Source organism: Halichoerus grypus, chromosome 2 (genome assembly GCF_964656455.1).
Source record: "Halichoerus grypus chromosome 2, mHalGry1.hap1.1, whole genome shotgun sequence".
Lineage (NCBI taxonomy): Eukaryota > Metazoa > Chordata > Mammalia > Carnivora > Phocidae > Halichoerus > Halichoerus grypus.
Genome location: NC_135713.1, coordinates 167,879,865 through 167,889,339, shown reverse-complemented (window position 1 = coordinate 167,889,339; position 9,475 = coordinate 167,879,865). Strand labels below are relative to the sequence as shown.

The 9,475-nt window shown below is 45.3% G+C and overlaps 1 non-coding gene across 1 annotated transcript; it reads left to right on the top strand.

Moving 5' to 3' along the window:
• The first annotated feature begins 4,273 nt into the window (after positions 1–4,273).
• On the top strand, positions 4,274–4,487 carry LOC118554767 (small nucleolar RNA U3). Its single transcript, XR_004926641.1, has one exon. It is a non-coding gene; the product is annotated as a small nucleolar RNA U3 (small nucleolar RNA).
• The last annotated feature ends 4,988 nt before the right edge of the window (positions 4,488–9,475 follow it).

Genomic DNA, 9,475 nt, shown 5'->3' with positions numbered 1-9,475 from the left:
CAGCGGAACAGACTTTGGGAAATGCTGTCCTGGCATCTCCACCCTCGCCTGACTCAGACCAGGTTCGTCTGCTGATCACCAGCCTGCCAGCTCTAGCCGCCCACCCCGCGGGCGGCGCCCACAAGGCCGGCAGCGCGTGGCCCAGGCCCACGGAGCAGAGCTCACACCCCCACTCCCAGCGGGGCCCTCGGGCTGCCTCTCTGGCCCCTGGACTCTGGAGCCAGCAGCCCGCCCAGCCCGCAGCTGACCTCCCTTGACTTGATCCCCCACCTTCGGGCGCCCCCTGCCTCCCGACTCCTGGTGCCAAGTGTGCACGCCTGCTCCCCGCCAGGGAAGACACGCCGGAGAGCAAGGCTGGGTGACAAGCCGGGCCACACTTGAGCAGAGCCGTGTGCTGGGGAATCGGCCTGTGTCTGAGCAGAGGCATCCAACAGCTTGCAGGACAAAGACACAAACAGCCCCCAAGCTCCAAACGCCTTCACAGACTTCCAGCGTGTAAAAGAACCCACGTGTCTCTCCAGCACCCTACCCACCAGGGGACACCCGCCGCAGCCGCCTCCGCCCCCAAAAGCCAAAGTCATGCGACTGCTACCAGCCTTTGTCCAGCAGCTCAGAAGGACAGGGCCAGCATCACTGGTACCTTCTGTCCAGCTCAAAGACCAGGACAGAGGTCGAGAAATAGTAAGGACCGCAAGAGTCCCAGGATGGGGTGGGCTGCGGATGTGGGGTGTGTGAAATCAGGATAGCCATCTACTTCCTCATGAAATTTGCTTCTCCAAGCCAAGTGTCCTCTTTTTACAGGACCGGGGTTAATAACATCCCCGACTAAGGACCCTGTGTGCCCAAGGATATCTAAAACGATGCTGATGGGTCCACGTGAGTCTGTGTGAGTAGGGGAGGGAGGTCAAGAACACAGGAAGAAGCCAAAACAGAAGGGTTCTATTAGACAGCACTGCCTTTAAAAGGTCCATGTTTCCCATGATTGACAATTAACTTTGGCATCAATGAACGGCTCCCCTTTCCCGCCTCCACTCCCCCCCCACATGGATCCCCCCCACCATGAAATTCATAGTCCCTCTCTTGGATTGCTACAGTCTACAGCAAGCATAGGACCAAAACAACAACTAGAGGGCAAAGCAATTAACCATTTCCCCAGGCTGAAGTTCTAGCCTCTTATTGCCTTGATAATTTACTCTGTAAAGTGGCAGGTACCTTGGCTCAGAGTCACTTTCCAAATCTATTTAAAAGTCCCTGAATTCTGCTGAGTCTGATTTCACTCTATGAACAGGACAAAAAACAATAAGGTCTTCAACACTTCATTGTTTGGTGCTAAATATCAGCCGTGATACTTACTTAAAAGCCTATAATTATAATACAACTTGGTTCTCCTGCAAAGCTTCCATTTCCTGGTATACTAGGAGAATAGAATTAGTGGTTTTATTGTTTTAGTGCATCTCTGGAGCAGCGGACCAAAGATTATATCACTGGGTATCATCCCTTCTCCACACATCTTCCTCTTCCCACAGAGATCCTGCAGCCCTCAGACCCAGCCTCATGGTTCCCGTGGAAAAGTTGTGGAGGTTCTGAGCTTTCAGGGAAGATACAAGAAATGCGAATACCAAGACCGAAAGGAGCCAACATTTTATCACAATCTGTCCAATTCTGAACCAATGATATTGTCTACTCTGACTTCTCTTCGCCCCCAACTGCATTTTCTCCTGCTTCCTATTCAAGGGAACAGCTCCACCATCCGCCATGGCTCAAGTTACCAACATGGCGGTCCTCTGGGACTTACCCATTTCCCTCACCACTATCCCCATGCCAGATCCACCCAGTCTCCTAAGTCCTGTCAGGGCTATTCTTTCTTCTCCAGCCTACCACTACCGCCTTTGTTCAGATCACCATCTCTTCCCCTGGGTTAACAACAGACTCCTACCTGGTCTCCCTGCCTCCAGGCTTGCTCCCTTCTCTCTATTCTCCGCACTAGAGCCAGGATGATCTTTTAGATCAAAACCAAAATAGATCATGTCACTGCTCTGCTTAAAACCCCCCAGAAACTCAGGGCCCCTGGGTGGCTCAGTCGGTTAAGCATCTGCCTTTGGCTCAGGTCATGATCGAGTCCCGCATTGGGCTCCTTGCTCAGTGGGGAGTCTGCTTCTCCCTCTGCCTCTCCCCCACCCCCACCCAGGCTTTTGCGCTCTCTCTCTCTCTCTCTCGCTCATTCTCTCTCTCAAATAAATAAATAAAATCTTTAAAAAAACCCTCAGAAACTACCTGCATTCACCAGGACAAAATTCAAACCCTGATCACTAATACCCTTCATGTTGGTGTCCGTGCCCCCTCTCCAGCTTCCTTTCTTGTACCCCCTCTCTTATCAAATATTAAACTATTGCCATTCTCAGAACACACCATGCCTTTTCATGCCTCTAGCCTCTGCACGTACTGTTTCCACATTCTGGACCCAGTTTCCATCTTTCTCCTGGCTAAGTCCGTTCCATTCTCCAAAGACTCAACTCATGCATAACTTCCTCTGGAAAACTTGCTAGAGAGGTAAAAAGCCCATCTTGCTTCCCTACTCTTCCCAAGGGTTCACATAAAATCACGCTGTTTTGTAGTTGTTGTTTCTTATCCCTCTGGTATGCGGCACAAAGTGAGGCAGATCTCTGAGCAACTCTTGACCCACAGCATTCATCTTTCTTTGCTCTTTCCTAACAGGGCCCCACTTTGTTCTGGTACTCACTCTCTCCCAAGAAGCTCCAAGTTTCAGGGAAAGCTGACAGCATCTGATTGGTCCAAGGGTAAATGCGCTTCCTTTCACAAGAATTGGCTCAAGAATGTCATGTGACCCAGTTCTGGCCAATGAGATCTGATGTTTCTTGAAAGAAACAAGAGGTGCTAGATGTCCTTGCTTCTTCTTCCACATAGGATGTATGTTTGGTGTCAGGGTCCCTTTGGCAGTTGGGTGAATTCTATGGACCCCTTCTTAGAATGATATTTTTAAATACATCAAATAAACTACATGCAAAGAATTATAACATAACACAACTACTAAAATACTGAAACAGCATATTTATGATATAATAATATATGCAATACTTTGTTAACATATTCAATATCAAGATCTAGTGGTGGGTCTAATAACTACTATAATTTCAAATTAAGCATAAAGTATATTCATGATATATTCACAATTATAATGCTACTTGAAAATACATGTGATTTCTATTGGCGACAAACCCACACTGCCCTACTACTACTGTAGTTTGTTACCTACATTCATAATTGAAGGAAATAACAAATTTTAGTTAGAGTTTGGTGATGTGATTCTTTTTCCCACTCAGGTTCGTGGGTCCCTGAGTTTATCCATGGAGCTCAGAAAAGAACCCCCGATCTGGACTTTGTACTCTCTGGTTGTGATGGCTGGAACCACTGCAGCCATTTTGCTCACAACCTAAGGATGAACTAGTATGGAGGTTAACACAGCAAAAAGATGAAAAGAAACTGGTTCCTTGATGCTGATGCTGAGTCTCTAAACCAACCAATCCTGGAGCCCATGGACTTCAGTTATGAAGAGTAATAAAATTACTTATTGTTCAAGCCCATTTGAGCCAGTGTTTCTGTCTCTTTAGCCAATTTTCAGGGAACGAAAAATGTTTAACTTTATATCAGAGTCACTGTCATAGGACAGAACAAATGCAACATCTACATTGAGCTTCCAATCAAAGAGGAAAGCCCCTCTCCTAACTAAAAGCCATGTATTTTATTTTTTTATTTTAATTACAGTATAGTTAACAGAGACTAAAAGCAATTTAAACTACCCTGCTATGTTCACAGTGTAGGACAATACTGATCCTCCAGAGATCGTGTCAGCCCTGAGCCCTGGGCCACAGAGGCTAGAGAAGCACCTGTCCCACAGCACCATCTTTTTTTTTTTTTTAAAGATTTTATTTATTTATTTGACAGAGAGAGACACAGCCAGAGAGGGAACACAAGCAGGGGGAGTGGGAGAGGGAGAAGCAGGCTTCCCGTGGAGCAGGGAGCCCGATGTGGGACTCGATCCCAGGACCCTGGGATCATGACCTGAGCCGAAGGCAGACGCTTAACGAGTGAGCCACCCAGGCGCCCATATCACAGCACCATCTTGCAAAGCATATTGGATGGAGGTGAAGCCTTGCACAAGGACCAGTCGACAAGAACTCTTTTCCTAACTACTGCATGTTGAGCATGCCTGAAAGCACTAACAAGGATTCTGAATTTAAAAGCTGACATTCCAAAGACTATACTGTCAGGGATCATTTCTACAGTTCATTACTAGAGAAGTTTCTCTGAACATGTAGAGTACCCAAAACCATGAAGAAGAGGTGCAATGTCCCTTTCTGAGCATGAAGCTGGCTCTGGGCATGGCTTCTGCAGCTGCCCTTTGTCATTGATGATCATTCTTCTCCTCCTTTGGGAAACTAGGAGAGAAGGGACACCATCTGAGTAGTTTTCGGGGGATAGGGGAGGATAAAGGCTGACACGCCATCATCTACAGCGAGGGGTGAGAACAATGTAGGACAGCCAAAAGAGCAGTACTATTCAAACTATTAGTCCCTAGAAAAGATGAAACTTGAGCACATGTCAGAAACACCTTGAATATGCATTAGGAACATGGGAGAGAGCTTTCAGGGCCCTGTCCCCACAGGTTCTGCTTCAATAGGTTGGCAATGGACCCCAAAATTTGCATTTCCAAAATGTTTGGGGTTATGCTGATGCTGGGGACCACACTTGGAGAAGCACTCAAATGTTTCTTGAAAGAAACAAGAGGTGCTAGATACTAGGTGCCTAGAAGCTGTACAGCAACCCAGAATTACTTCCTCACCCACATGGCTAATGATATCACTTAGGGAAAAGGAACTGGCCTTAAAAATTCATCAGGTATTAATATTCTGAGCCACTGATCTAGTTTTCTTTACCAAATGTGGTTTGAGCCAGGATTGTGATTTGGTTCTATCTTTGGTGGTGGAGTGCTGGATAAGTATAAGTACATAAGTGTACATAAGTATATTACATATACTTACAATGAAATAAATTATGTTAAAAACAAAGGTAATAAATACTCAGAACTCCTCACTTTCCAATTATTCTACCACATTTTATTATTAGCTATGCTCTTGAGGTTATTTACATCTAGTCTGTATGGTAGAAATACTACAAATAATGTTGTATTATGTTCCTCCCATGTTCCTATTGTGCATCTCTTTCCAAATCCACATTCTGTGACTTAAAGATGGTAGATTGAAATCAGCCACGGTGAGAGTATTTACATCATGGAAATTATTGATTGCATAGACTTAAGAAAATAATGGAGAAATGTCAATAATGCAGATTCGATTTAAATGCATGTTATATCTATAATTGTTACATTGTGACTGGAACAGAAAATTCAGGAAACCTTCTCCCAGAGCTCAAAACCTACTACGTGATTCAGCAAAGAAGTCACTATGTCATTAGTGAACAAACGAAGATCCAATAGACATCTTCGTTGTTTCTCTTCTGTCTTACTCCTTAACAGAAATGAAAATACAAACCCATACTCACATCGGAATTATACTCACTTATTTAGTGACGTAAGCGCCTTCTTTGCTGAATAGGATAGTAATCAAGCATTTATTCATAGTCTGATTTTGTCAAATCGTGGTTGAATTGCAACCATAGTTTGGCTATGGACACGGGAGTTCAACAAAGGTCAAGAATCGTGAGAATCAATTGCCTATATGGAATTTACAGTACTGCATTGTGTATCTTGTTTTTGTAAATGGTGTGCTACATTCCTTTTCCATCTATAAAATTTATAAAATTTTATAATAAACATATATAAATTATATAAAGTTTACAATAAGCATTTTTTTTTTTTTTTCCTGGAGAGCTGGTTTTTTAACATTTACCAGCACCATCTTTTAATCATCTTTGAATCCTGAATGGGGTGGGCCCTCGCTGATCATTAAGGTTATGATTCTGGTGCCCAGAGTAAGCACAACGGGGTGAGCAGCTCCCTTACAGAATTGTTTCACCAGGCTTATTTCTTTTGAATGGGCTGCCTGTAACAATAGTATCTTTCATCCTTGTTGCAATTGTCCTTGAGTGGGGACACTGGTGCTTTCATCCTCATATGCATAGTTCGGTGCACTTGCCCTCACAGGGAGATGCCCTGAAAGTAACAAAACTCGCAGAACCAGGGCCACACCCAGCCTTCCAGTAGTTGTCTTTTCCTACAGGTTTACCGTGACACATGGCAGACAACTCCCAGGAGAGTCTTTCCGTGAGAACAGGACTGGGGAAGGGAGCTTCCTTCCTCCTCAGAGGTCCGGGGCAGCGGGGCAGCACGCTAAGGGGCGGGGGGGCTCCAGGGGCGGGGGGGCTCCAGAGGCGGGCAGGGCCACAGAAACAGAGCATTCTGGGCAATGGTGATTACTGTGCAACACGAGGTCGGGAGCTCCACCGGGAGCAGAGGGTCTCTCCAGAGCTATGGAGATGTCAGACTGGATGGACGTGTTCACCCACACCTCGAGGACTCCCAGATATGCTAGAGAGGGGAGGCCTATTCCTACAGTTACTCAGGTGGGACTACCCAGCAGCAACCTTCCAGTCCCACGACTTAGATCTCATTTGTACCCCATTTGTCAAGCTTCATTTTGCAGACAAGAAAGCCCATCTCAGGAGAGAGATGACTCAACCAAAGGAGTCACAGGGTGAGTCAGAGTCCAGTGCTGTGGATGTGTGTCTGCTTCACCCAGTCTCTGCTCCAGGCAATGAGTCTCCTTTAAATAAGCAGGGGAAGCATCAGCTCCTTGTATAGAAACACGCTGAGCCAGCTGGCATGTCTGTGAATCAGCATTTGTGCTTCTCCCAGACCATTTACAGATTCTGGGAAGGAGAGTGCAGGGTGAGGGTGCTCCAGAAGCATGATGCTCACAGCTTTTACACAATGGCCAAGCCCTCCCCACCTTGGCTCATCATCCACCTGTTGCATTTGTATCAGTCTGGCACCCCAATACAATGCAAGTTCCTATAGGCAAGGAACATGATGTCCATGGGCTTTGCGGTCAGAACTGGGTTTAAATACTGCTGTTGCCACTTATTAGCTGTGACATTGGGCAAGTCCATCAAATGGGGAAAAAGTAAAGGAACAAAAATTTATTGAAGGCCTATACAAGGAGGATCTTTATAGTTGTAAGTGGTTGAATCCCAACTCAAACAGGATTAAGCAAAAAAGATAATTTACTGGCTCAGCAATCCCATTAATCCTGGAACAGATCTTGTTGGCTTCAGACATGTTTGGACCCAGGGGAATATCTTCAGGACCCACACTCACTCTGTCCGTCTCTGGAGTCCCCATTCTCTTGTGGACTCCATTATCAAACGACTCTTTACTCAGAGTAGAAAAATGACTGATCAAACTCCAGTCATACATATGCTGCGGCTCAGGCCAAGCAGAAAGGAGAATACATCTCGTCTCAATAACGCCCTCAGGAATCCTAAGAGTCACTTGGATTAGACCAATCTGAGTCACATGCTGTACCTCTGAGCCAATTACTGGGGTGAGGTAAATTCAGAGCACTGATTGGCCATGCTTGGGTCACGTGCTCCTTCCTTAGCCAATGACTGTGGGGAGGTAAATTCAGAGCTCTGGTTGGCCATGCTTGGGTCACATGCTCCTCCCCAGGAGGCGGGGATGAAGCCGGGTCCAGAGCACAGGAACTACAAAGGGAGTAGGCAGTAGAGTTTTGCAAAGAAATGCTTTCCCTGAAAGCAAGGGGAGTGGATTCTGGATAACCGAAAAGTGTCGTCACATGCTTGGTTCATTATTTTAATCAAGCTCTCATAACAATGTAATTTAACCTTTCAGCTCTACAGTTTCCTCTTTTGAAATGAGAATAATGATACCTAATAAGAAGAATAGCTACCACTTATTTAGTACTTACTATACCAGGCACTAGGCTAAGTGCTTTATATATTCCAACTTAATTATTTATGTCTTAAGATTGTTGTTATTTTTTTTTTTAAGATTTTATTTATTTATTCATGAGAGACACAGAGAGAAAGGCAGAGGGAGAAGCAGGCTCCCAAGGAGCAGGGAGCCTGATGCAGGACTTGATCCCAGGACTCTGAGATCATGACCTGAACCAAAGGCAGACGCTTAACTATCTGAGCCACCCAGGCACCCTTAAGATTGTTAGACGTAAATTAAAACAGATGACTTAAAAGGTCCTAGGCATTGTACCTGGATATAGTAGGTGTTAAATGCTTAAATGTATTTTATTTGTATCAGCCACTCACCTACTGCAGTATTAAGCATCTAACTGGTACGTATTGCAAAAGTTGCATTAATGAATGAAAGTGTGGATTATTTCTGCATTTAATTATTTATATTCTACCTAGTTGCACAAAGGATGTGATAAAACACACAGGACGTACATTCAGCAATATAGTGCAATATAGAGAGGAAAACAAAATCAGAACCAATGGACTATGTAAATTAGAATAGAATAACAAGGTAAGTGGAAAAGTAAAATGCATTCATGGAGACCATGAAATTAGTTTTTGAATTTGGCTCTGATTTCCTGGTAAACAAAAAGAAAAGGGAAACCCCATTAATTGCAGTTCTACAGTTCAAGAGTGTGGTTGGGGGGGGGGCGGTGGACAGAATATCATTCCTCAGGGAAAAGAATTTAATGCACTGGATTTTAAAAGATAAAGGAATTATGGTCAGGGGTGGGGCAGGTACGGGGCAGTTACCGAGAGATCCTGTTCAGGGACAATGGCAGCAACTCTAGCACAGAAAGTAATGGGCAAGGCAGTATCTCACCTCTTGTGGGGCAAATGCCCGAGGTACTTTGATAACAGGATGGGATGCCACTTTTGGTCTCTGATAAGAACTCGATCTCTGGAGGCACAGTGCTTCCTACAGCCTTGGAAGGACTTCCCTCTGACAAGAGTCCACATTTAGAGAGGAAGTAGAACCTTGTCTCTGGGAAGAGGCTGACCCCGAGGGCCCGAGCTCCCTCCTCAAGGCCCAGAAAATGTTCCCATGAAGCTTCGGGAGGAGAAATCAAAGGGTTCTCACCTGGCATCTCTCCTAGACAGGGCACCTCCTTTTGACTCCAAGGCTCTGGCCTACAGCTGGGAGAGAGTTAATTGTGGTGACCCAAATCTGCAGTCCCATTTTCAGCATGCTGAAAATTACTTTTTAATCCTGGCTTTCAAGGCTTGCCTGGGGAGCCATCTGCTGCACCCTCCCCCACCTCGGGCGCATGGGATTACTCCCACCTGCCCCGCCTCACTTGCTTTTGTGGGTCCTAATTCTGCTCCTGTCCATCCAGAATAATAATAATTTAGAGGATGACAGTTTCATGTGTGGGGTGGGAAGCGAGCCTAGATTTTAAAACAACAAAAATCAAGGTCTTCCAGCCCAGATTAAATAGAAAGCAATTTG